At 45.5% G+C, this 27,620-nt stretch overlaps 1 long non-coding RNA gene across 1 annotated transcript in view; it reads right to left on the reverse strand.

Annotated features, from left to right (window-relative positions):
* The window catches only part of LOC142831282 (uncharacterized), a 48,007-nt gene extending 21,442 nt beyond the window's left edge, over positions 1–26,565 (reverse strand). Inside the window, exon 1 of the long non-coding RNA XR_012906995.2 lies at positions 26,300–26,565. This is a non-coding gene — a long non-coding RNA (uncharacterized LOC142831282). The remainder of the gene's footprint in view (positions 1–26,299) is intronic.
* Positions 26,566–27,620: the final 1,055 nt, after the last annotated feature.

Below are 27,620 nucleotides of genomic sequence, written 5' to 3' on the forward strand. Positions count from 1 at the left end.
ACTGCAGCATCCTTTCAACCCTAGTAATTAGTTCACATTGTTATAGTTTCACAAGGCAAAGGGCTAGAAACTTGCCACTCCCCCACTTTTTTGTTTTTGAAATTAAAACTAAGATTTTGCTGCAATGGGCCCAAAAGTAAGGTTAACCCGGCTAATCTCAGCCGGTGGTGGACAGATGTGAAGGCAGGGATACTCTTGCGGGGTAGGAAGTTACTTGCAAAAAAATACAGGAGGTGAGTGGGAAGACTTTGTGGGTAGTGGCTGTTTGGAAGGGGATTTTCCTGGCTGGATTAGATGCAATTATAACTTTTCAATCTGCTGGAGACCAAAGGTGAGACCTCTGTCTGTTTAATACATGAGAAGCCCTTAGGTGCATCCTCAGCTGCTGTCAGTCATGATAGCTCTCCAATTCAGCTGAGGATCTGCCTCGTATCTTCATACATGTTAGTACAATGCTTCACATTGAAGTCTGTTGTAATAATACTTAATAATCAATAGCAAATTCCAATTAGGTATGTGTGTGTATTTATGTTTGTATCTGTGTGGTCTCTAATCATTTCAAAGGTAACCAAAATAATTCAGTTCAAACCATTCAATTCCCTACCAAAACCAGGGGAAATTGGCTCAAAAAAGTGTGACTGTTCTGCATAACAAGATGATCAGAAAACGATGGTGGGGAATAAAAAGAGTTAAAACTGAGGGCTGATTTAAGCAAATACATTAAAAAGCTATACACTTTACCAATGCTACGTGATTTAGATCTGTAACATGTTAATTTCTTAAGATGTTCTTATGTCATAACTATAAAAGCCAGACACTACCTGTTTTTATGTCTTCACAATTCCCCTGCAATAGTATATTATTGCATGATATAAATCCTGTATTCATTTATATAACAACAAAATTGCTTTTTTTGGTTTGGTTGTTCCTGAGAGGGCAAGAGTTCTTGGCTGTAATTAAAAAGGTATCTCAGAATTAAATGTGTGGCTGTATCAGCCATATGTTACAAAAAGCATTTGGACTGCCTGGCATGCTAAAACACCCCTCTGCCTCAAGTGGAGATCATTCATGTGCACAAAGCCACAGATATTTAAGGAAAGGAAACAGGATGTGAGACACTGACACTCCAGTCCTCCCTGGCTTTTCTCAGTAAAAGCTGATAGTGTGGTGCCTCTGCTCATTGAAGAAAAGTAATAGTTTTCCATACTGCCAATCTAATTATTCTACGCTACTCAGCCAATTAATACCATGGTCCATTCTGAGGTCAGAAATTGAACAAATGTTTCCAAGCTTGACCCCTCCCCACTTTCTTTGTGCCATCTGCCATTGCCATGACACCGTGCTTTGCTTTTCATGCTTCACCAGATTCACTGGATATGCAGGGTAATGGGGCTATTTTTCCCCCTAGGTCTTTTTGGAAGGGAAATTAAAAAAATGAATGGATAAAACTGCTGTGTGCTGCCCTTTACTTTTTCACTTCTTTTTAAGCCTTTTAGCATACAGTTTTCAGCAATTTAAAGGAAAATTGTCCTGAAAGAAAGAAAACAAAATCTGTCTTATTTTTTTAAACAAAACCCATCACACAACACAAGCAGCTGCAGAGAATTTCTATTCCAAATGAATGATGTAATGGTTTTTGTCAGCCAATGCTGCAATGAATAAAAACTGAGACCCTAAAATCATCCCAGCTTTTGATGAAACTCATAAGCTTTCTGGTGCAAGTGATCACTAAAATGAACTTTAGCTTGCAGTTATATAGTACAGTTCTTGATTTAAGTGAAACAGAGATTAAAATGCTCTCTAATCGGGTAACAATTAAAGCTGCTATGTCTTCCACTGTTTATCTGTTCAGTCAATCTCACCGAGTGAAAGAGAAATCATGCATGCTGTGCCATTTAACCAAAAATCTGCCACTGTCAACATTATATATTAATATATTCTCATTTCATACTTCCTGGCATTATAATACTTAGTACTGAGGCTTTTGTATACCGTTATTACATTGAGAGGTGAATAGAGAGGAATTGTGGTATGCAAATAAGCATTATAAAAGACGTAGATTAAAGAAGAGATAGTAAATGCATAAAATTAAAAGTTTGGTTAAATGGCATAGAATGCACAGATAGGTATATATGCAGTCATATAGAACAGATGTATGATGTAAATAGAAAATATGGATGATTTATACCTAAACCGGGTGTCTATTTTGTTTTCAAATAAATCATTAAATATAAACATGCAGGTCAGAGAAAATAGTCATTTACTGTTAAGTAGAATATGTAGGGGTAGGAACCTAAAGTCTTTAGCATTTTAGCATTTTGGTTATGTGCAGCACTTTTCTGTATTACAAACAAGGTAATTGTTGCTGGGTTTATTTTTAATAATCAATCAGTAATGAAAAGCAAAACACTGGACTAGCCCAGTGGTCGGGTGCTGTAATGCTCCCCTGGGAGAACAGCCATTTTCCCTAGTCTCAGTAGCTCAGCCAGCAGGTGTTGGTGTTACTTTAGAGGCAGCTACTCACCCGCTGGAGACAAGAAATGTCTGTGATTGCTAAGTAGTAACCATGCCAGCTAATTACAGATTTCAAAGGGATCCTTCTACCTTGGAAAGGATGGTGGTGGTGGACCTGAAGAACAAAGGACTGGGAAGGAGAATAGCAGAGGCTTGAGAGGAGTACTTAACTGGGAACAGTGAGGCTTCAGGGAAGTGGAAGCTCCCGTTTGGGGCAGAAGTCGGCCCGTACACCAGAATTTCTGTGTGGGGTGCTTTTTTGTAAATGTGGACTGCAAGGCTGTGAGTGCACTTCCCATGGACCCCTGAGTAAGCAGGGAAATCAGCTCCACTCTTCCCCACAGCTGCCCAGTGCATGGGGGAGGGAGGCTCAGGCAGTGTACCACTCCTGTCTATCCCTGGCTGGCCAGAACTTGCTTACTTAGGAGACAATAGGGGGTACTTTTGCCCCCTTCACATGCACCCCGCAAACAGGCCTGAGAAGGAACTCTTTAAATCAGAGTTTTCAGACTGAGAGTTGGAACCCTCTAAGGTTGCCCGGTGTCCGGTATTGATCCGGACAATCCGCTATTTTCGCCTCCTGTCTGGTAAAAAACAAAATACCAGACACCTAAAATGTCCAGTATTTTCTGATTTTTTTCCCCCAGCCAGGAGGTGAAAATCCCATGTGCTTACCGGGTTTCGCAGGGGAGCTGTCCCTCCCGGAGCACGGAGACAAGATGGCAGATGGCTGCTGCCAGTCTGTTAGGGCCAAAAAGCCTCAAAAGTGTTTCTTAAAGGGGCCATGCTCTTTTTTTTGTTTGTTTGTTTGTTTTGCTTATTAACTCTCGGGGTCCTTTTTTTTCCCCTTAACAACTTTGGTCTCCCCCTTTTTTTTTTCCCTCAACAGAATTTTTTCCCCAGTGGGTTTATTTTTTTTTGGGGGGGGGGGGATTTGGTATTTTTGGTTAAACCATCTGGCAACCCTAGAACCTTCATTTACACATTTAAGTGTAAGTGCACTTTATTGACCAGTGTGCATTAGTGTGGGAAAGAGCTAGGGGCCTCAGGGCAAAAAGCCAATACAGTGAACAGCATAAGTGTCCCAGTAAACTAAGGTCTTCTAGTGTGATTTTTTTTAAAGGGGTAGTTTCAGGTTTCCTGCTATGAGCAGAAACAAAACCTAGGGATGATTGAGATCCAGACCCCATTTTGTGAAAGTTTTGGGAGCAGATAAGTTGATCAGTGGTTCCAGTTCTGGCCCAACTATGATTAGGAGCAAACAGACACATAGGGCTGCATGCAGCTTCTTTAGTATCACTCTCCCTTATGCTTACATCAATAGCCTCATATCTACTTGCCTCTACTCCATGCCAACGCCACAGTAACTATGGATGGCTCTCCTCACTAGTTCTGTCAGTACAAAAACTTTCCTCTGACATGGCCATTTTACCAGTCTGGAAGAGATCTGCTTATTCAAGTTTCTGCTGTTTGGTGTTCCTAACGTGGTCACAGTAGTGCAGTCTCATTCATTTTTTGTTGTAAGAACAAGGGTGAAAGAACAAAAATTACACTTTTATAGCAAAACTCCTCATTGGGACAAGCAATGTAAGGTGACCTTCCCCGATCCCCTTCCCAGATGCACTAGAGAAATGTTTTTTGCAGTGGTAATTCACTATAAACTTACGTAATCACTAACCACATTTTCCCCTCTTCTTCTGAAGGCAGAAAAGATTAAAACCCAGCAGGCTTCATGTCACAATGCACCCATTCCACAGAAGTTCCTTCAAGAAGTGTCCATGGGGATTGACTTCCACTGTGTGGGAGAGGTTGAGACTGGGAGCCTCCCTCTGGCTCCACAACAAATCAGAGTAATGGTTGGAGCGATAGCCTGGGATTTGGAAAACCAAGGTTCCTTGCTTTGTTTCAAACTTGTCTGTGTCACTGTGGGCTAGTCACTTAGTCTGTTTTCCCTATCTGTAAAATAGTGGTAACAATGCCCTCTCTCACCATGTATTGTGAGCATAATACATTGAAGATTGTGAGGTATTTAGACATGGCAATGTGGGGGTGGGGACATATACAGATCCAAGATGAATAGAGAGGCATTCCCTTTAAGACCTAAGTTCAGCAAGGCACATAGACTCGCATTTAATCTTAAGCACAAATAGGTCTATTGACTTCCATGCTTAAAGTTAACTTGTATGTGTTTTGCTGATTTGAGAGCTATTTTTCTTTCTCAAATGTGGAAATTTCCAAGGGTGAGCTATTGCTTGTTGTTTGGGAAGCCCCTGGTGGTACAATTCCTCCAAGAGTCATGCTACCAAGGATTGAAGAAGGAATGGCAGGGGTGAGGGGTGTCCCTGTAATTGGCCTAAGTAGAAACTTTGAGATCTTTCAGTTTTGGAGGACCACTCCATCCCCTCCCCATTTTAGACAGGTGGTGTGGGGAGTAAACTACACAGACCTGATGAGAGAATGTGAAGGAATCTCCCCCTGGAGAAACTCATTGAGATTCCTGTCTCCTACATGGCCAGAGGCCCCACAGGGAAGGTTATTGTTCTTTGCACTTATTAGAGTACAGCATATTCAGTACAGCAAATTCAAAATGGAACATAATGAAAATTCGGCAGAGGGAATGTTTAATACTATTACCATTCCCCTGACTAGCTTCCTATTCTCACACTGATTGGCAATACAAATCTATATAATCATCACTTGCTTGAAGAGTAAAATGCAAGTAATAGGCACAGCCCCTTTGCCAGGTATGAACCTCACAGAGGGCATGTCTACACTACAAAGTTGTTAGGTTTTTTTTTTGGAAAAATGGCCATTTTTCTGAAAAAAACTTCAATTATGTCCACACTGCAATCATGTTCTTTCAAAAGAAAATCGAAAGAACAATGTTTTTTCCAGCACTGGTAATCCTCTATGAGGAAGAAGCATTTTTCCAAAAGAGCTCTTTCAGAAAAAGGCATGTGTGGATGGGGAAGAGGGAGTTCTTTCGGAAGAAAAGGAAAGAGGAAAAAGCACAGGTGCCCTGGTGGCCATTCCATCCATAGTACAGTAAAACTCCAATAGTCCGGCATCCAGTAGTCTGGCACTCCTGATAGTCCGGCATCAAAATGGCAAGAGCCTAGTGAGTGAGCTTCGGCAAAAAAATGAGTCACAAGGTAACAGCGGCAGCAGCTGAACTGAGCAAAAAGGGTAAAAAAGGATTAAAAAAACTAAAACATTACAGTATACTGTATACAGTATGTACAATAAAAAGTCAAGAACACTTTATATACAGTATATAATGTATACAGTATATATATTACTAGCTTATAGTACCTCCTGATAGTCTGGCATATTTGCTAATCCGGCACCACCTAGGTCCCATAGGTTCCGGATTATCGGAAGTCTACTGTAATCACAGTTTAAATGTGAGATAGTGTCCATTCAGTGTGGATGCTATCTTTTGAAAAAGCAGATCGCTTTTTCGATGTGCTTTGGCAGTGTGGACACTCTTTCAGAAGTTTTTTCAGAAGATCTCTTCTGGAAAAGCTTCTTCTGAAAGAAGCTTACAGTCTAGACGTAGCCAGGCTGGCAGCCTATACAGGGGACCCCCAACTTGCGATGCGATCAGTTCCTGGGGAAGCTTTGCAAGTTGGGGGTGTCATAACCCAAACTCTCATTTACAATAGGTGTTATGTGTTGTCATAAATGCAGGCCAAAGACGTAAGTTGGGGGTTTTCAGACCTTTCTGCACTTACAAAAATGGTTGTAAGTGCAGGGGGTCACAACTCGGGTGGTCGCATCTTGGGGGTTTCCTGTACCTTTATTCTTCAGGCTGGACTGAAGAGCTGTAGCTTACATTCCATGTTTGCATGGCTGTTAGGCATGTCATTTGAAGAAGTGGGTTGTGCCCAGAAAAGCTCATGATACCATCTCAATGTTTTGTTAGTCTTTAAGGTGCCTACTAGTCTATTTTGTTATTTTTTAAGTTTTTCTTGTTACAGACTAACTTGGCTACCCCTCTGAAGCTTTTGATAGGCAATAATTATGCAGCTTCTTTGATATTGATTATTTTCCCTCTGAGAATGCCCAAAAACCTTCAGTGCACTCTTATGTAAAAGTAAACTTTAACTAAATTCAAAGCAACAGCAAACTAGATCATTTCCTTGGCTTTCTTCTTGCTACAGCAACAATAGCATCTGTTAGAGTCACATGGCATCAATGATAGGGTCCGCCAAATCTCTGCATTTCTTTTTCACAGCAATGACATAAAGCACTGTACATTAAGTACCCTTTTTCCAGAGCCCTAATTGATGGGGTTCAGCTTGTACACTCAGCTTAACCAATAAAAATCTTAACTAAGGAGCACTAGCCCCATCTAACTGCACCAAGTAGCAGCACAACACTTTCCTTCCTCATGTAGAAAACCTCGGAAGAGTCTGACATCAAAAGGCAAATGGAATAAAATACTGCTACCCCTTATTTTGTTCTGTCTTGTCATTATATTCCAGGTGAACACTGAAAGGGAAGAACTGAAGTGAGGGAGATCAGATCTCTGAATCTCAGGTGAGAAGTTACAATATCCTCTTTTATTGCTAAATACGAGTACAATTTTCATTATAAAAAAAGCGAGAAAAAAATATGCTTCTTTATTCCTCACCTCACATGATATCTTCAATGACATCAACTCCTTTCTGGGCCTGATTCTGCCTTACACCATGCATACTTATTGAGACCCATGCAACTGTACTTCTCTACTCTGTTTCTCATTTATATGAGGTCTGAGGTTACCACACTGCAGTTAGGGCTTCAGTTATACCAGCTGACACTCCAAGCCAGGATTCAGCAGAACCTGAGCAACCAAGTCAGACCCAGCATGAGTTTGCAAGCTTTCCCTCTGGTAGGCAAGTGTGTATAGGTAATGGGAGAGTGGGATAAAAACAATGTGTCCACTTACCAGCCAGGTAAGGGGCAAAGTGAAAGCTGCATAGATCCCAGTATGTTCCTTCTGTGTTGTCTCTGGGTGCGTAGGCCTGGCAGCCCCAGCATCTGCTGGGAATTGGAAGTGGGGTAGAGGCTGGCAGCCCAGATGTGCCCTTTAAGATTAAATACAGACATAGCACAGTACTTGCTTTCTTTTTTAAAGTATTTTACTTTATTATTATTTCTTCTGCTGCCTGATTGGTTACATCTGGTTTCACGTGGTATCCAGTTGACCATGGAACTGTGGTGCTTGCATCTTTGAGATTCTAATGTAGTGGAAGAAATGTGGCTGGGAAACACCTCCATGCTCTGGGAGTCTCCAATTGCCAGAAGTTAGGCCTGGATGACAGAGTGGATCACTTGAAATTGCCTTGTTCTGATCATTCCCTATGAAGTGCCTGGCACTGGTTTCTGTTAGTGACAGGATACTGGGCTAGAAAGACCATTAGTCTGACCCAGTAGGGCTGCTCTTTCATTTTTGGGTATGTCTAGACTGCATCCCTCTGTCGGCAGAGGGATGCAAATTAGGCAAATAAGGAGACTTACAGGATCTGTCGAAAAAGGCTTTCTTTCTCGACAGATCCCCCTCTAGACTGCCTCTTTTTGCCGACAAAGTGCTGAGTCGGCAAAAACAGTGGCCATTTTTATGCAAATTATGCATGGGATATTTAAATCCCCGCTTCATTTGCAGTGTCGACCTGCCTAATCTGCATCCCTCTGCCGACAATGGGATGCAGTCTAGACATATCTTTTATGCTAGTTTGGGGGAAGAAGAGTTGTAAGAAAAATATATTGGCAGGAAACTTGACTTCAGAAATCTAAAGATATGTTCAGAACACAATAATAGAGATTACTCCTTGTGCCACAGACACCTGGATGTAATCAGAGGCTACTTTTTTGAAATGTGACAATACTATGAGAAAACTAAGTACAGTCCATATGGCAATGTTGTAAGGGCTTTTTAGAACTGAGTGATAAGTGACTATATTATCCTTTTATCCTGGCTAGACTGGAGGGTCCTCTCCTCTATGTACTGTTCAGTGTAGCTCTGACTTACTTCAGTTATTTTCTGCCTTGCCTTTAGATACCTAATCACTACTGTTACACATACAACATGCCATAGCACACCCATTGCTCTTGACTCCACCAGGCCCAGCCAGTGTGCGGAGCCCAAGGCAGCGTGGGTGAGCCAGGTAGGCGGGGGCAGGAGCAGGGCATTGCGGGGCCCTGAGTGAGCAGCCGGGTGGGTGGGGCCAGGAGCTGGGCAGTGCAGGGCCCTGAATGTACAGGGCCCAAGGCAACCGCCTCGCTTGTCTTGCCCAAGGGCCAGGCCTTTAATTAATGTCCAGCTGCCACAGCACAGGAGATAGCATAACATGAAGATTAAGGTGTATGTACATATGCACTTATGTTTTCAAATGTAGTACCTAAGGTCAGTGGCACAGCTATATAGCCAGATAAGAAATGAAAATGTTTGAAATAACAAATTGCATTTCTTGGTTGGTTGGTTGTTTTTTTGATTCTTCTCCCTCAAGAAAATGTAAGTTCATAGGGTATGTCTACACTTGCACCCTAGTTCGAACTAGGGATGCAAATGTAGGCATTCAAAATAGTCAGTGAAGCGGGTATTTAAATATCCCATGCTTCATTAGCATGATCTTGCCAGCACGTTACACCGATCAACAGCTGTTTCGAAAGTGAAAGTGCGCACCAGGACGCATTAGTTCGAACCTAACCCCTTGGTTAGAACTAACATTACTCCTCAAAAAATGAGGCTGTACAACTGCTTAGCTAGCTAGAGAAAGATAAGTGAATGTCTTAGACTCTACAATGGCAAATACAAATATCCTAATCGTCTGACAAGTATCAGAGGGTTAGCCGTGTTAGTCTGAATCTGCAAGAACGAGAAGTCCTGTGGCACCTTATAGACAAACAGATATATTGGAACATAAGCTTTCGTGGGCAAAGACCCACTTTGTCAGATGCATGCATCTGATGGAGTGGGTCTTTGCCCACAAAAGCTTATGCTCCAATGTATCTGTTAATCTAAGGTGCTACAGGACTTCTCGTTGTTCTAATTGTCTGAGATACTGTCCCGTCCAGTAGAACACCGCTATCCCACTCAAAACCGGGCTCTGAACTCAAACTAAAGTGGAGTACCTTTACACATGTCCTTTTTTGAATATTGCTGTTGACATTTATCAAAAAGAGGCTTTAACTTGTAAAAACATCTGAAGTTCTGTGCCCTATGTACGTGAACTACAAATTGTCCCATTGTTTCTTATTTAGTCTTTTGCACTAACATGTATCCCAAATGTTTCACCACTCTGTGGACACACCAGATTGAGAAAATAGAAGTTGGCATTATTAGCCCTCTAATTTAACAGAGAAGGATACTATGTGATGCAATTTTTTCTCATTACTTTAAGAGGGATCATACCATATCTGTAGGCATATGGAATTTGGAAATAAATTTAGGAAATTCTGTTCTCTCTATCAGGTAGATATACTCAGGACCATAGGATATTACTTTAGAGCTGGGCTACTCAACTTTGGAAGCCATGGAGGCTGCAGTAATACTCACAGCACATGCCGAGTGCCACAACTTCAGTGTGGTTGCATATACATGCAAATAGCGTCTTTCACACTGATGGGCATGAATAAAAAGATTAAGCCTTAAGCCGTGGTGCCAGACCCAAACATGGCCAGTGTGAGCCAGTCAGCACCTCTCAGGCTCTGCCCACCAGGCTAAGCAGCCAGCATTTCCCACAATGCCTCAGCGCTCCTGGCACCTCCTCCCTGGAGGCTAGAAATGCTGACACCCTATATCCATTTGTTCCAGCCAGTCCATGCCCTTGCGTCTTTCAGTGCTCACCTTGCCTGATAGATGCCTTGCCATTGTGGAGTGTGGTCCCAGTGGAGGCCATGTTCAAAGGATCCCACCCACAGGCCCTGTGTTGAGCCCCATGTAAACCCAAACCACACCACAGGCCGCATGTTGAGTAGCTCTGCTTTAGAGTAATATCAGCACTATAAATCCTCATGGCCAAGAATCACAACAGCAGAGTAGGAACCTGGATATATGACTAAATAAAAATGCAAGTAGAAGATTTTTCAGTTCCTGTGGCACTGAGACTGTCTCTTAAATAGATTAATTTCCAACAGGACTGATACTCTACATCTGATCAATAGGCTCACAAGAGTATTGGCTAAGAGAATGTAAACTAGAGCTTGCACAAAATAGAAAGAGCGTATTTTCCCTGGAAATTTTCAGCTGAACAAACTGAATTTCTTTGCAGAATGCAAACATTTCCTGCAAAAAAGTAGTAGTTTTAAAATGCGTTTTCTGTCAAAAGAACAAGTTATGATTTTTTTTTCATTCAACCCTAATATAAAACAATTTGTAAGAATAGAGGCCAACACACCAACAATTGTAGAACACCAGCAAAAAATTTTGAAATAGCCCCCTTATATAAGCAGATGGGGTAACTGATAGGAAAAAAAATTAGTGAAAATTATAATATAGCCTGTGATGCAGGGGCCCAAAAGGAAAAAAATAGAGAGAGCAGGGTTTTTACTGGTCCTTAGATGGGTGTTGAAATGGTGGTTGGGTAAAGATGTCTTCTCCCTCATACACACATGCAAGGGGCAAGTACAATAGCCGTCAGTGCACGGTCCTGAGCATAAGCACTGGTGCAGGCTTGTATAGCTGCTCTTAACTCATCCTGCTAGCTTGTCTCACTGAGGGTACAGCTAGACTGCAGGGGGTTTCAGGATACCTCTGGTATTCCAAATAAACCTCAGCCACATCCAGGGAACACATTTGCTCTTCCACTTTTTTTGCGGAAGAGCAAGTACGCTCTTTCGGAAGCCCCTATATTCTTCATTCTACGAGGAAGAAGAGGACTTTTGAAGAGGGTTTTTTTTCGAAGTTTGGCCCAGTCTAGATGGGCCAAATTTCAGAAATACCTCTTATGCAAAATGCACTCTGCATTTTGCGTATCTTTTTCCAATAGTCTAGCCATACCCTGAGTCACAATACTTGCTGATGTAGTTTGTCTCTGTCTGCACTTCCACTTACTGTGAGCTCTCTCATATTGGGATAATGTAATCAACAGAAACATAAATATTGAGTGAGATTAGGGTCATTATGGATTGGGATGGGGATAAAAACATTAAGAAAAGCAAAATAATAAAGGAAACATTGCACAAGATGGGTTGAATTACAAAAATTATTTAAAGCACAAAATCCATCAGGCCCAGCCGAGGAAAGAAACTTGGCTTGGGTAATACATTGACAAGAACATTAGAGATTACTAAAATAATTAACTGAGTGTTATGCCTCATAGGCCACAAAGGCTGATGGAGAACAGATGACTAAATAAACATTTTCCAATAAAAAGGAAGAGAAATACTGGAAGAAGCCAGAAAAGAAATCAGGAAGCCAGAAAGTGCTGTGATCATTGACAAAATACAGACAGGACTCCTCCCAGAAACCAGAATGAACAGGGCAGGAGGTGGAGAAAGAGCACGCTCTCTTTTATTTAAAAGTTACTGGAAACTGATCACAGATTACAAGTTTGAGAAAGGCTGCTGGTTAAATAGAAAATAAGTCTTTATAAGACCTTTTACATCTGCACTTGAAAGGGAATCCTCTGAACTGTCATTCATGTTAAAATTCGACACTTGCCAACAAGGACTTAACAAACATTTGAACTATCTCACCCATTACCAAGACAGTTTCCCCAATTATCACCTCTAATACCATTAACTCACAAACATCCCACTCCCCCTACCTCTAATATCAATTCACAGACACTTACCTTCCTTCCTTCCCCCCCCCCCCCCCCGCATCCCCCTCCTGTTCTGCAATGTGATTTGTCCTTTTCATATTTGTTCATTTTTTTTAATTGTATCCTTTGGTATATATGGTTGTGACTACTTTCTTCCACTATTTGATCTGAGGAAGTGGGTCTGGCCCATGAAAGCTCATCATCTAATAAACCATCTTGTTAGTCTTTAAAGTGCTACATTGTCCTGCATTTTGCTTCAACTACCCCAGACTAACACGGCTACATTTCTATCACTATTCTTTATAAGAGTAGTTATTGACCAAAGAATTTGGCCAATAAGACACACAGTCTCTGTGGGTGAAGTACTAATGTTAGTGAGGGAAACACAAATGAAAGCTGCATCAGGATACCCAGATGAGTGCAGGGCATCTAACATGCCTGGAGACAGAGACAGAGACAGAGAGAGAGACAGAGAGAGAGAGAGAGACAGTGTGTGTGTGTGTGTGTGTGTGTGTGTGTGTGTGTGTGTGTGTGTGTGTGTGTGTGTGTGTGTGTGTGTGTGTGTGTGTGTGTGTGTGTGTGTAATGAAGAGACAAGTCCTGTGATCCAAATCTCACTGTCACATTCTCACTAATAAACAGTTGCTTTCAGTACTAAGGATAACATGTAGTTGACTATATACAATTAACCAATAAGCCTAGGTTTATTGGTTAATCTTGTACACTATACACATTTCCTCCTCCGCCCCGTATCAGAGGCAGCAAGAGGGGGTGGGGAGTAGGAGCTGGTGCTGCGGGGAGCTGGCTCTGCGATGCTGCTTGCCCTTTCCCCCACTGTTGCCTCTGTCAGAGGCAATAGTGTGGGGTGGAGGCTGCCTCTAAGTGACAGGCCCAAGCTCCCTGTGGACAGAGGCTGCTCCACCTCCCACAGAGCAGCCTGAGTCCCCAGCGAGCCTGGGCCTGCTGCAGACAGAGGCAGGTCCTTGGCAGCAGCCCCTGTCCGCAGGGAGGTCTGAGTTCCCCACAGACAAGGGAGATGGAGCAGCCTCTGTCTGTGGGGAGCTCGGACCCCTGTACAGACAGGGGCTGCCGCTGGAGCAGCCTCTGTCCATGGCAGGCCCAGGCTCGCTGAGGACTAAGGCTGCTCTGTGGGAGGCAGAGTGTATAGGGGATGCTGCCACCCCACACTACTTTATCTGATACACTACACCCCGGGAGCCCCCTGCCATCCTTAATACAGAGGTAGCAGCATGGAGTGGTAGGGGGCTCCCCAGGAGTGGAGCCAAAGTGCACTGGTTGCCAGTCCCACTCCCAAGGACTATAGAATATTTGAGTAACTGATAAGAATGAATTTGGTTACTCAACTATTCAGTTACCCAATATCTAACATCCTTATTCAATATTTGTTCTGTGTGTGAAAGATCGCATTGTCCCACTTCCCCACCAGAGGCAGGTTATTTTTTTTGGGGGGGGAGGGGGGAAGGAATCGTGATATTGCCTCCCTTATTTCTGTGCTGCCCTCAGAGCTGAACTGCTGGAGAGCAGCGGCTGTTAGCTCAGTGATCAATTCTGAAAGCAACGCCATACCAGCAGCAGTGTGAGAATCCCTACTCTAGGTTTATTCATTAAATAATACAGGCAGTCCCCGAGTTACGCGGATCCGACTTACGTCGGATCCGCAGTTACGAATGGGGCCCTCTCCCTGGTCTTCAGGGGTACGTCTACACTGCATCCCTAGTTCGAACTAGGGATGCAAATGGAGACGACCGAAGTAGTTAATGAAGCGGGGATTTAAATATCCCGCACTCCATTAACATGATCTCGCCGGCGCGCTAGTTCGAATCATGGCTGATTCGAACCAGGAAGTGCACGCCGGGACGCGTTAGTTCGGACTAAAGCCCTTAGTCCGAACTAATGTTACTCCTCACAAAAAATGAGGAGTAACATTAGTTCGGACTAAGGGCTTTACTCCGAACTAACGCATCCCGGCGCGCACTTCCTGGTTCGAATCAGCCATGATTCGAACTAGCGCGCCGGCGAGATCATGTTAATGGAGTGCGGGATATTTAAATCCCCGCTTCATTAACTACTTCGGTCGTCTCCATTTGCATCCCTAGTTCGAACTAGGGATGCAGTGTAGACGTACCCCAGCAGACCAGGGAGAGGAAGCAAAGCGGCGGAACAGGCGGGCAGCGGACAGCCCAGACGCGTCTGGCTGTCTGCTGCCCGCGTGCTCCGGGGCTTTGCTCTGGGCTGTCCGCTGCCCACGTGTTCCGCCACTTTGCTCCCCGTCCCCCTGGTCTGTAGACCAGGGGGACGGGGAGCAAAGCAGAGCAAAGCCGCGGAGCCCGAGGGCAGCAGGACAGCCACGGCGCGTCTGGGCTGTCCCGCTGCCCCCGTGCTCCGCGGCTTTGCTCCAGACGCCTGTGGTACAGCAGCTGGGGCGCTGCCAGTTGGTCCCGTAGCGCTGCTCTGGGCGCTACTGGACCAACCCAGCAGCACCCCAGCTGCTCTGCCCCAGGCGTCCCCAAGTCAGCCGCTGCTGAAACTGACCAGTGGCTGACTACAGGAAGCCCCTGCCCCGGGCTTCCTGGAATCAGCCGCTGATCAGTTTCAGCAGCAGCTGACTTGGGGATGCCTGGGGTTCTTAAGTTGAATCTGTATGTAAGTCAGAACTGTCATCCAGATTCAGCCACTGTTGAAACTGATCAGTTTCAGCAGCGGCTGAATCTGGACGCCAGTTCCGACTTACATACAGATTCAACTTAAGAACAAACCTACAGTCCCTATCTTGTATGTAACCCAGGGACTGCCTGTACTTTGAAGATGTAAACCACAGAATTATTCATAGAACTGAAGAAGTGTTCATCCATGCATCCATCTCATATCACTCCTCTAAAGGAACAGTTCCTCATGCAGGTCAGTACAGAGTCCTTAAAAAAAATAACACTGCATAACCAACAGATGTGTCTTGTTGGCATAGCTAAGTTACATACATACTGTATAAGGTGCCCAAAACTCATGTTACTTCTAGATGCCAAGCAAGAGGTTGTGTGTCATTACAAGAGACACTGCCTGAATCCTGCAACAGAAAGAATGGACAGGAAGAAAAAAAAAAAAACATTCAACAGCTGTCTGAGGATTTTTCTGTTATTTCCAACCATCTAAATCTTATTTAAAACAGAAGAAGTTGGTAATACCGTGTGTGACCATTGAGGCAAGGGCCGCTCTTACCCGGGCCACCACTGGGCTGGTCTCTCACTCCTAACCCCAGAGTTTGGGGTTCGCAGCAGGTCTTTGTGGTAGGGAGCCCAGCCACACCTCCTCAGACTCCCTCCCTAGCTGCCTCCACCTAATGCTGTTGCAGACTATTCTCTCAAACCTCTTTCTCTCTCCACCACCTCCCTTCCGTCCTCTCACACCCAGCTTCCAACTGCTGAGGCTTTTAAAGGCCCTCAGTCAGCCAGCAGAGGTGTCAGGACTGGGTGCTCCGCTTCCTCAACCATTTGTACAATACGGCCCCTAGCCTTACTTCTGAGGCATCGGTCTGCAGGATAAACTCCTTCTTAAAATCTGGGGCTATGAGAACTGGATCACTGCAGAGGGCCGTCTTGATTTAAAAGCTTCTTCTTCTGCTGTGGTCCATTTTACAGTGTCAGGACCACAAGCTCTAGTCAGGTCGGTCAAAGGGCAGGCCCTGGAAGCGAAGTTGGGAATGAATCTATGGTAATATACAACCAATCCCAAGAATGCCCTGACCTGTTTCTTTCAGATTGGTCAGAGCCACTTTTGTATCGCATCCACTTTGTTGAGTTGGAGCCTCACTACACCCCTTTCCACAATATACCTGAGATACTTGGCCTTGGCCAGCCCAATTGTACACTTTGCAGGGTTCGCCGTAAGTCCCGCTTTCTTTAGAGTCTCCAACACCGCCTTTACTTTCTTAAAGTGTGTGTCCCAGTCAGGACTCTGGACAACAACATGGTCCAAATAGACAGCCATGTACTTGGCATGTGGCCACAATAGCTTGTCCATAAGCCTTTGGAACGTTGCAGGAGCCCCATGCAAGCCAAAAGGGAGGACCATATACTGAAAGAGACCCTCTGGAGTTTAAAAGGCTGTCTTTTCCTTGGCTCCTGGTGATAGAGGGATCTGCCAGTAGCCCTTGGTCAAGTCAAAGGTGGATAGAAATCGGGCCTTGCCCAGTTGGGTCAATGAGTTCATCTACCCGTGGCATAGGATAGGCGTCGAACTTGGATACCCCATTTCACTTTCTGAAGTCATTGCAAAACCAAAGGCTTCCATTCACCTTGGACACTATAACAATAGGACTAGATCATTGGCTATGCGACTCTTCAGTTATTCCAAGTTTCAGCACTCTCTCAACTTCAGCTCAGATCTCCCTTTGTTTTGCCTCGGGTATCCAGTATGGCTTAATGTTTACCTTCAGCCCAGGATCTGTGATGTCATGGTAAATCTTCTTAGTTCTACCAGGTTCTGTCAAACACATCATGGCTTCGCTCAATCACGTCAGCTACTTCTGCCTTTTGATCCGGAGTCAGCTTGGGAGATATTCCCACCTGCCTTTGTGGGCTTTCCCCTTGGGGTGGTGACCTCAAAGCAACCAATAACACTTCTCTGTCTTGCCAGGGTTTCAACAGGTTGATGTGATATATTTGCTCAGGCTTTCGCTGGTCAGGCTGGTGAACCTTATAGTTTACCTCTCCAACTGCTTCTGTTGCTTCACTGTTGTTCCACTTGGCTAGGAGCTTACTTTCTGCTGTTGGCACTAGCACTTTCTGCTGTTGGCACTAGCACCATCACCCAGTCTCCCACCTGGAACTTTCGGGTTGTTGCTCACCTGTTGTAATAGGCTTTTTGGGCCTCCTGCGCCTTTTCTAAATGTTCCCACACTATGGGGGGTGACTGGCTATCCTGTCCCTTATCTGGAATACATGATCAATAATGTTTCTCCCAGGGTTGGGTTGTTCCTCCCAGACCTCCTTGGCAAGGTCCAGTATGCCCCGTGGGTTACACCAATATAAAAGCTCAAATGGGGAGAAGCCAATAGAAGCTTGGGGAACTTCCCTTACTGTGAACATGAGGTATGGCAGCAGCGTATCCCAATCTTTGCCATCCTGGCTTACCACTTTCTGAGCATGTTTTTCAGGGTCCTATTAAACTGTTCAACAGGACTGTCTGTTTGGGTATGATAAACTGATGTCCTCAGGGCATGTATGCGGCGCATGGTACATAAATCCTTCATAAGCTTGGACACAAAGGGTGTCCCTTGGTCCGTTAGAATATCTTTGGGTATCCCTATCCTAGAAAAAAAAATTGAATTAGTTCCCTAGCAATTGTCTTGGACAGGGTATTGCGTAGGGGCACCGCCTCTGGGTACTGGGTGGCATAGTCCACCACAACTAGAATACTCTGATGGCCCCGTGCAGACTTCTCTAATGGGCCTATTATATCGATAGAAATTCGCTCAAAGGGGACTTCAGTGATGGATGGGGTACTAGTGGGGCCCATGTAATTGACACTCAAGGCTAGAAGCACAATATCTGTGGACTTCCACATATACCCCTGGCCAAAAGAACCTCCAGAGAATGCGGTCCAGGGTCTTATCCACCTGAGATGTCCTCCAAATAAATGACTGTGTGCTAATTCCAGTACTGCCCTCTCATGCTTTTGAAGTACCAAGAGTTGTTCCACCTCTTGGTCCCGTGTACAAGCTACTCTATATAGTAGATCCCCTTTAATTATATAGTAGGGCCCAGTGCGTTTGTTCCTTCCCTCCACTGGGACCCCATTAACTTCAACCACATCCTTACCGACATTTTGATATATTGGGTCATTGGCTTGATCCTACCGAAAAGTCTCACTTGGGGATCCAACCTGTTCAAGCTCCAGGGAGCCTACTTCAGTTTCCTCTCCTGATGAGTTGGGTCCTGCCTCAAGCTCATCGTGTCCTGAGGTTTCTGCCCTAGTAGTTGAGTAGGCAGGGCCAGCTTTAAGAAGTGCAGGGCCCAATTCGAACAGTTTTGGCAGGGCCCACCACCACCCAAGATTTTTTGTTGAGCAAAGAAAAAAAAAACCTACCCCCCCCCCACACACACGTTTCGATACATTGCGCCATATATTATAAATATCAAGTTGTTAAGCTGTTACCCGAGAGACTTAAGTAAGCAATTGCTGTGGAGCCTAAGCAATTAATCAAAGCCTAGCCCCCTACAGAAGCCAAATTCGGCCTGGTGTTACATATCTATAGAAAGTTCCCATACACAAAAGGGGTATATTTTACAGAATAGGAGACAGCGGTGGATGCCTGCGACCTACAATCCCTTGGCTAATTGAAAGCCTTAGGAGAGGATCAGCAGGGAAATCCCTCCAAGCAAGGATCTGGCAATTGATGCCTGCAACCTACAGAGACGTGTCTACATCTGCTGCAGGGAGACACCTCTGCCTGCCTCCATCCCTCTCCCCCAGAGTCTACAGCCCCATTGCAAAGCAGGGGAGTGGAAGGAAAGGCTGAGGCCCATCAACGGGACTGAAGCAGTCAAGCCTCTCCCACCCCTTCCCCCCTCCACAAGTCCCTTCCTCTCCCACTCCTCTCTTCCCCCCCCCCCTGCAAGCTCCCATGCACACCTGTGCTGGGGCCAGCACAGCCCCTCCCCCCACATCATCCCTGTTGGGCTGGGAGCCAAAGTTCCCCACCACCAGTGTCCCCCACCCCCCCCAGCGCTCCCGTTCCGGGTTTGCACAGCCTGCCTCCCCATGCAGCTGAGGTTGGGCCAGCCCCGCGGCTGCCAGCAGAAGAGACGGGCCACGCCGGGCCGGGCAGCACGTGCAAAGGAAGCGCGGCTGGCGCTGACCTGGCCAGCTGGAGGCTGGAGTACGCTGCTGCTGCTCAAGCTGCCACAGGTGGTGGCCGTGCTAGCAGCCGGTTCCGCGCGTGGCCTCAGCCTCCAGAGCCTGGTGCTGGAGCCCCTCAGGTAAGAGACGGCAACTAGGGGCCGGGCTGGGCCCGCCTCTGCAAGTGGCCTGGGGCCCCGTGGGGGAAGTGCAACCCCGCCTGCTTTGACCACTCCCCGCGGAGCTGCTCTGCGCCCCGGCTGCACATGCTCAGGGTGAGTCGCCATTCCCTGGGCTGCAGGTGGCTGAGAGCTGACTGCGCCTCCCACCCCTCTCCCATAGTTTTCCCCCTCCCTTACCTTCTGCCTTCTACAAGTCCAAATCCAAGCCACCTGCAGTTTTCAGTTTTAAAAATCCCGGGCCGTGATGATGTCACGTCACGCCTGGGCATCTCCCCGCCCACCTGCAAATGCCCGTGCATGGCAGCAGCAGCCGGCAGCGTGCGCAGGCAAGGGGGAGCAGCCGACTTAGGTGCAGGGCCCGATTCGGCCAAATCGGTCGAATCGGCTTAAGGCCGGCCCTGTGGGTAGGCTTTCCCCCGCTGCCAGCGCCTGCTTCTGATTTTGGGCCAAAACCTTTGTCCTCAACTTTCTAGCTGCCCTCCTCTCCCGCCGGGTCTTCTGGGGTTCCCTGGGCACCCAGAACAGATCCTGGGAAAATTCATGGAAGGCCTGGAGGGAGCTATCCTCTTCCACCCAGTCCCGTGGCAGCAGTTCATTAAACCCGGGGAAGTCTCGCCCTATGACATGATATTCCAGTGCGTTTGGTTCAGGTCAGCTGGCCCTGCCCTACTAGCTTCCCTGAGACCAACGTAACTGCGCTCCCGGAATCCACTAGTGCAGTGGTTTCCACCCTGTTCATTTCCATGGACCGGGTATACTGATGGGGGCCCATTGTTACACCTACAAGGTTCCCCATGTCACACTGCATAGGCTCTTTTAAGTTGGGGCACTGAGCCACTATATGCCTTATCTCCCCACAGGCATAACACCTATAACCAGGGCTGTGGGGACTTGCCCCCTGGCCCTCTCCAGCCTAGCCCCCAAGTACCTTTGCAAGCTCTGGTCGATCTTCCACCTGCTTTCTCTCTGCCTGCGCTCGAGTTTCAGTGGCACAGGTCCTTGGGGCGAAGGGGACCTCCTGTTCCAATGCACCTCGACCCCAGGAAAGTTCCTTAGCAGCCAACCATCACGCCACAGGAGCCACCAGCTCATCAAATGTTGCAAGGTCATTCTGGCCAACCCACTCCCGAAGGTCTGGAGGTAACCCTCTCATATACCTGTCGAGGACGATCATCTTGATAATCTTCTTGGGGCTGCGGATATTGGGCCGCAGCCACCTCTGGGTCAGATGGACCAGATCAAACAATTGAGTTCTGGGTGCTCGGTCATCTCGATATTTCCACTTGTGGAATCTCTAGGCTCTCACCACAACTGTGACCCCCGCCTGTGCCAGGATCTCAGCTTTCAACTGAGGGTAGCTGGATGCAGCTTCCTCTGCCATGTCGAGGTACGCCTTCTGGGCCTCCCTGCTCAGAAAAAGGGCTAAAATACTGGTCCACTGGGCTTGAGGCCAGGCCTCCCACAAAGCTGTCCTTTCAAAGGCAAACACATAGGCCTCCACATCATCATCTCCTGTCATTTTTTGTAAGTAGTAATTGGCCCATAACGGTCAGGCCCCATCTTGACCACATACCTGGACTGCCAGGGCTTTCAGCTGGTTCACCATCTCCTGCAGGGTGGCCCTGTCCTGGGCTACCTGGCCCATTAACAACTGGTTGGTTTCTTGCTGGAGCCGTGCCGACTCCTGCTGGGCAGCCGCTTGCACCCGGGTAGCCTCCTGTTAGGCAGCCGTGGCCTGCACCAGTGCCTTCACCAGGTCCTCCAAATGTACTTTTCTTTTTACGGGGGGTTACCTTGACCGGATTTAGACTCACTGTGAGGCCTCTCAGCCAATTATCCCACTCCTGACACCATGTGTGGCAAGGGCCCCTCTTACCCAGGCCACCACTGGGCTGGTCTCTCACTCCTAACCCCAGAGTTTGGGGTTTGTAGCAGGTCTCTGTGGTAGGGAACCCAGCCACACCTCCTCAGACTCCCTCCCTAGCTGCCTCCACCTAATGCTGTTGCAGATGGTTCTCTCAAACCTCTGTCTCTCCACCACCTCCCTTTCATCCTCTCACACCCAGCTTCCAGCTGCTGAGGCTTTTAAAGGCCCTCAGTCAGCCAGCAGAGGTGTCAGCTGGCCCCAATCTGCCTGAGTCAGCTCCCTCCTAGCTGCATCTAATTGGCCTGCAGCTCTCTGCTTCTACTTACAGGGTTTTTTACCCTTTGGGGCTGCCTTATTCCCTCTCTGCAGCAGCTCCCTGGCCTGACCCTGCCACACTATGAAACACAAATAAATATTTCACAGAAATTCCTACGCATGCCATCTGACTGTATAGAATGAGGAAAGGAAAGAAAGTGACCCCATCCACAGTCTGCTATGGCAGTAGAGGCTCATATTTAGTGGGGAATATTATACATCTGAACAGAAGACAAATAAAATTCTGGCTCAAGGTAGTAGATGCTGCTGTAGCCTGCATATATATTTGCTGAATGAACTAAAAATAGCCCTTATTTTGTGTACTTCAAATAGGAGGTGTGTGAGACAATAGGAATTTTCCTTCCTAGCAATGCTAGTAATAAAATGGAGAGTAAAAAGCAATGAATAGAGAGCAATGTTGAAAGTAAACAATGAGGTGAGACCCAAAATGTCAGAACTCACATGACCTCTTACAAGATATGACACCTTTGAGGTTTTCTTACTGGCAGTTTTTTGGTTGCTGTGCCAAGTGATTTATTATGATTTATTTATTTATTACTTGTGTTACTGAAGCACTTAGAAACTCCTGCCATGTACCAAATCTCCACCCTGCTAAGTGCTGTATATACACAAAACAAATAGATGGCATTTCAATCCATGTATAAAAGAGACAAAAGGTAGGTGCAACAAGCAGGGGAAGTGTAAGAACATCATATGTCAGTACCAATCAGCAAGGTAAGTAAGAGATCACAGCACACCAGTTGCCTAGTCATTGCCAAGTTTTTTGTCACAAAAGAAATGGGTGTGAGTATAATCCCACCAGTTTCGGATAAATGGTTTCTCATGAAGAACAAAGCTTGTATTATGTAAACAGGTAATCCCAGTGGAGATTCTGGCCCTGTATCTGTTAAATGTTTATTAGGCAGCAGATATTTTCAAAATATCTTGGAGCCTGATCCAACACCCATTGAAATAAATGGATGGATGGGTTTCCATTGACTTCAGCAGGCACTAGATCAGGCCCATGGTGAGCTGTATTCTTGCCCTTAATATTAATTCTCCATTAACACATTTATTGAACTTCTGAACATTACGGGCTCGTCTACATTGGCCCCTTTTCCGGAAGGGGCATGTTAATTTCAGCGATCGTAATAGGGAAATCCGCGGGGGATTTAAATATCCCCCGCAGCATTTAAATAAAAATGTCCGCCGCTTTTTTCCGGCTTTTAGAAAAGCCGGAAAAGAGCGTCTACACTGGCCCCGATCCTCCGGAAAAAGCGCCCTTTTCCAGAGGATCTTATTCCTTTTCCAGAGGATCTTATTCTTATTCCTTTGAAGTAGGAATAAGATCCTCCGGAAAAGGGCGCTTTCCGGAGGATCGGGGCCAGTGTAGACGCTCTTTTCTGGCTTTTCTAAAAGCCGGAAAAAAGCGGCGGACATTTTTATTTAAATGCCGCGGGGGATATTTAAATCCCCCGCGGATTTCCCTATTACGATCGCTGAAATTAACATGCCCCTTCCGGAAAAGGGGCCAATGTAGACGTAGCCTGCCTTTCTAGGCCCTTTCTGAGGAAAGGGCCGATTAATTGGGCAATTTGGGAAAATATTGTTTGCAGCTGGAAAGTTTTGAGCAGTCTTTCTTTATTAAGATCAATTGTTACAACCCTTGTTTGGTCACTCTGATTTATAAACATATTGAAAAGCCTCTTTTATATAAAACCTAGAGCTGTGGTGTCCAACACACTAGCCACTAGCCAGATATGGCTATTTGGTCGGTTGAGTGTGGCTAGTTCACTATAGCAATAGCCACTAGATTTACATTTTCAGAATAATGTGGCTAATTCGCTATAGTGGCTACTGCTTCAGAACTGGTTGGACACCATGGACCTAGAGTGTAAGTGAGGCCCAGTAAATCAATGTAAATGACTAAATAAATGTTATCATGATTACATGTTTATCAATTACTGTGATTGATTAAAGATAAAACATTGACTAAAGAGGTGATGGTGATTGACATTATAGAAGCTTAAATGTTGGTGAGGGCCGAGGCCACGCTATCCCTGGCTCCCTGCCCCTGGCCACCAGGGAGAGCCGAGACCACACCAGGCCCACCTCTCTCCCCTCAGTCACCGGAAGAGGGGTACAGGCCAAGGCCTCGCCATCCCCAACGCTCTCGCCCCAGCCACCAGGGGAGGCAGCAGCCCTGGGTCCCCTCCCTCGCTCCCTCCGAGCACTGGGAAAAGGGAAGGGGGGAGACATCACTCTGTCATCCCGCAGGAAAAATATTTTTAGGGAGAGAAAGAGAAATGAAAATTGTCATCACATACAACATCATGCTCCTGTTCAGGGTGAGCAAGTTCTGCTGGAGCCCTCAGGCACATAGCAGCCCCTTGCAGCTTTAAGCAGCTGGCTGCTCCCTATGGCTCTCTGCTCTGGGGGAGGAGGAAACTTTGTGTGCTGCCCCGCCACTCACAGCACAATCTCTCCACAGAAACTGGCCAATAGGAGCTGAGAAATGGTGCTGTGGGTTGAGTACCACGCAAATTCCCCTTCTTTCCCCAGAGCAGAGTGCCACAGGGAGCAGCCAGCAGTTTTGAGCAACCTGGGACTGTGGCAGGAAGCCTGCCTAGGAGTCCTGCAGGACTGCTGGCCAGGAGCCACCTAGGTTAGTGGCTCCCCAGCTCTTCCTTCTCCCTAACTCCCTGACCCAGATCACCACCCAAACTTTCTGTATTCCCTCCTCCCCCAGGTCACAGCTCCCTCCCAGGCTCTGCACTCCCTCTTATATCCCTCCCCCAGAACAGAATCTCTCCTGCACTCATACCCCCTCCCTGAGCCTACACTCCTAGTCTCTGCCCCACCACTCCCTATCAAACCTCACACTCTTCTGCTCCCCAGTTCCCTTCTGTACCCAACCTCCAACCCAGACCCCACACCCACGCTATAGAAAAATGCAGCTCCTGATCACTTACCAGAATCTTGGAGTGGCCCCCCCATCAAAAATTATTGCCCACTTTTGCTGTAGTTGGACAATGTAAAAGCAAATCTATAATCTGAAAGGTAGCTCAGTCCACTTAGTTCTAGATATCTTAAAATTATGGAAAATATACTGCAGGAGTGGCACATATGTGATCCTACACTTGCATAGCATGAAAATAGACCCTTAGCATTACAGTCATCGGCTAAGAATAGTCTCTATATGAACACTATATGCTGTTCCCAGCATATGTATGCCATACAGCGTAACAAAGGGTGAAATCCTGGCCTCATTGAAATAATTGGAGTTTTTCTATTGACCTCAGTTGAGGTAAAGTTTCAACCAAAATAACTGCTTTCTTGGTGTCAGCTATAATAAATTAGCCTGTGAAATTCACCTTTGGTTTAATCCAGCCAGAGTAGAAACTTCAAAGCAGAGGTTACCCGAGTAATGTTACTCAGAGAATCTGACAGCACGTGGATGAGTGTAACATGTTACATTATGCTTGGCTCAATAAAGCATTAAGGATAGTGGGTAGCTTAATTTAGGAATTCCCTTGCTCTTCTGGCTGAGACATAAAGCCCTCTCATAGTGTGGAACTATATAGGACTGGCTTTTCATGCATCAAAGTACAAATAAATTCCATCGTGTAATCTGAAGGTATGTATCATTTAAAATGGAGGGAGGAGAATTGTTTTTCTTGTTTTAATGTTTAAATTAATTTAGTTCTCCTGAAAGAGGCCAAAATGACTAACAGCCTTGGAGTCCAAAGTCCTCTTTTTATCTGTGCATAGTAATTACTGTGTAGGTAGCCATATTGCAAGCTTCTCCACTTGCTGCCAGTTACCACTCCTCAATCCCAAACAGCTGATGTATCTCATTCCAGATCTGGAGGGCCCCCAGCTCTGTGACAGGAGATTGTTATAATCTTTATGCTAATTTGTTCCTTTACCTCCCCGCTAAGGCTACCAAGGGTTTTAACTGGTATAAGTTGTGGTGGTTTTTGTGATGTGGATACCTGGACTAAGACCATTAACTCATTTTATACAGGCCACTGAACAACCATTAGATGGGAACAACTTTCAGATACTACCAAACTAAGTCAGATTCAAACAAATTATTTTCTGCTCCTAGACTCCTGTTCCAATACCATTTATCTTTTATACTCAGTCCCCTCCCTAGTGTTTTTAATAGAATTTTTGTTGAATGATACAGTGCTAGAATATGTAACTTAGAGTTCAGGTTGTAGCAACTCGCCACAACTAAATTACAAACCTCTAGAAAAATGGATTGATAATGGAATTGCTTTACTGTCCCTTAACTATCATCTCAATTTGGGGCCGTGGTGACACTAATAATACCGTGGTACTGTGGGCAGAATTATAAACTAAAGAACACAGAACTTGCATACACTATCAAGTGCACATAGAGGTTCTAGGCCAAGTTAATGATTTTAGTGAATTCCTTTCAATTAAATTAGACTATTCATTTATGATATATTAAGCATTTTCACTGATACTGTCTATGAAAACCTAGATTGCTGTGTGTGAAATCTGGACCATACTGAAATCAATAGCAAAACTCCCATTGGCTTGAATGGGGCTTGCATTTCACTTACAATATTGTTACTCCTTTTGAACAGGGCCTTGTGGTTATTTCCATTAGGAGGCTAAATTGATGACAGAGTCAGATTTTTTAATACAATTCTGTTTGTTTACAAAGAATGAATAGATAGTTCTGTTTCCCTCAACACAGTAGGAATCAAACAGGAAAAGAAAATTTCTTTGCTCACATTCCCAAGCCTCTTTCCAGACAGTACTTTACTCAAAAGTACTCACACTTTTCTCAGGGTCATGCTGCAAGTGCATCTCCAGCTATATGCCCTTGACTTTCTGCTGGTTCTGTATCAGCTTCTCTGGAATTTCTGCTGCTTCTCTCCCACACAGACACTCAACTGTAATCAAATCAATCTCCTACTCCTGTCAGCTTCTCTGGTGTTTCTGCTGCTTCTCTCCCACACAAACACACAGCTGTAATCAAGCCAATCTCCTACTCCTACATTTATCGGACCCATGAGAAACCCAGGGAACCAAATGCCCCAGCCACTGCCAAGGCTGGCATGCAGTCAAGTCCTTGGATGGTGGTTTTACATTGTTTCCACTATCACTTATCAAAGGGGCATTTAATTGTTACTTTTTTAATCTGAATGGGAGCTAGCTGACACACCCAGTAGCCGATGGGGGCGGGGTGACTGCCCAACCTTCTGTGTAATGTGTAGTTAGATTTTTAAAGTCTTTTGCCTTGAAGCTGATGTACATTGAAACATAAATTGATCATACAGTGTAAATCAAACCACAGAACTCTTGTCTTTGGATTTGTAAATACAAATAGCTCTTTAAACCCACCCTGCAAATTCCTAGTTCACCCCTTTTTGGGAAACTTTTAAAAACAGATAAAGCTTGTAGGGAGTCCCACTAGTCAAGAGGCTCAGATTGTTGTATCAAGAAGGAAATCACATTTGAGAGTTAAAGATACATCATGGAAAATGCCTTGCCTGTAGCACCTTCCTGATTATACTGGCAGTAGGTGTTTAGAGCAGACAGATCACAGATTCTATTATCAAAAGGCTTAAAATTCAAAGATACAAACAAGACAAGTGAAGAGAGGACAGATCATACACAGAACGTGGTGTGGCCATTTTTCCCTTCCTTGTGTTTTCTAGCATAACTTCTTTACATCAGTGGAATGCAGTGGCCTTCCTTTGAAGTATGAAATATTCTACAGAAGTGCTAGCACTTCAGAATGACACACACCCTATGCAGGAAAGCACCAGAGTTGTATTTTGTTTCTGTTCACATAGTGGAAGCACTCAGCGGCCCTGACTATAGAGAAATCTCCATTGCTGTTCTAGCATCAATGCAACTACACACTAGTTCTAATGCTACTAGAGATAGAACATAGCTGTGTTTACCTTTGTGTCCATCTAACATTGCTCAGAGGTGGGTTAGATGACATAGTGGTAAATATACCTATGCCCTGTCTATACCAATGCTCCCATTCTGTTGCTACTACCTGTGGAGTGGCACTGCTGCCAGAGTAGTAATGGGAGACTTCTTTCCAACCCAAGAGTCAGTGTAGAGGCAGCGAATTGTTAACTGA

The sequence above is a fragment of the Pelodiscus sinensis genome, chromosome 13 (assembly GCF_052426305.1).
Source record: "Pelodiscus sinensis isolate ZL-2025 chromosome 13, ASM5242630v1, whole genome shotgun sequence".
Taxonomy (NCBI): domain Eukaryota; kingdom Metazoa; phylum Chordata; order Testudines; family Trionychidae; genus Pelodiscus; species Pelodiscus sinensis.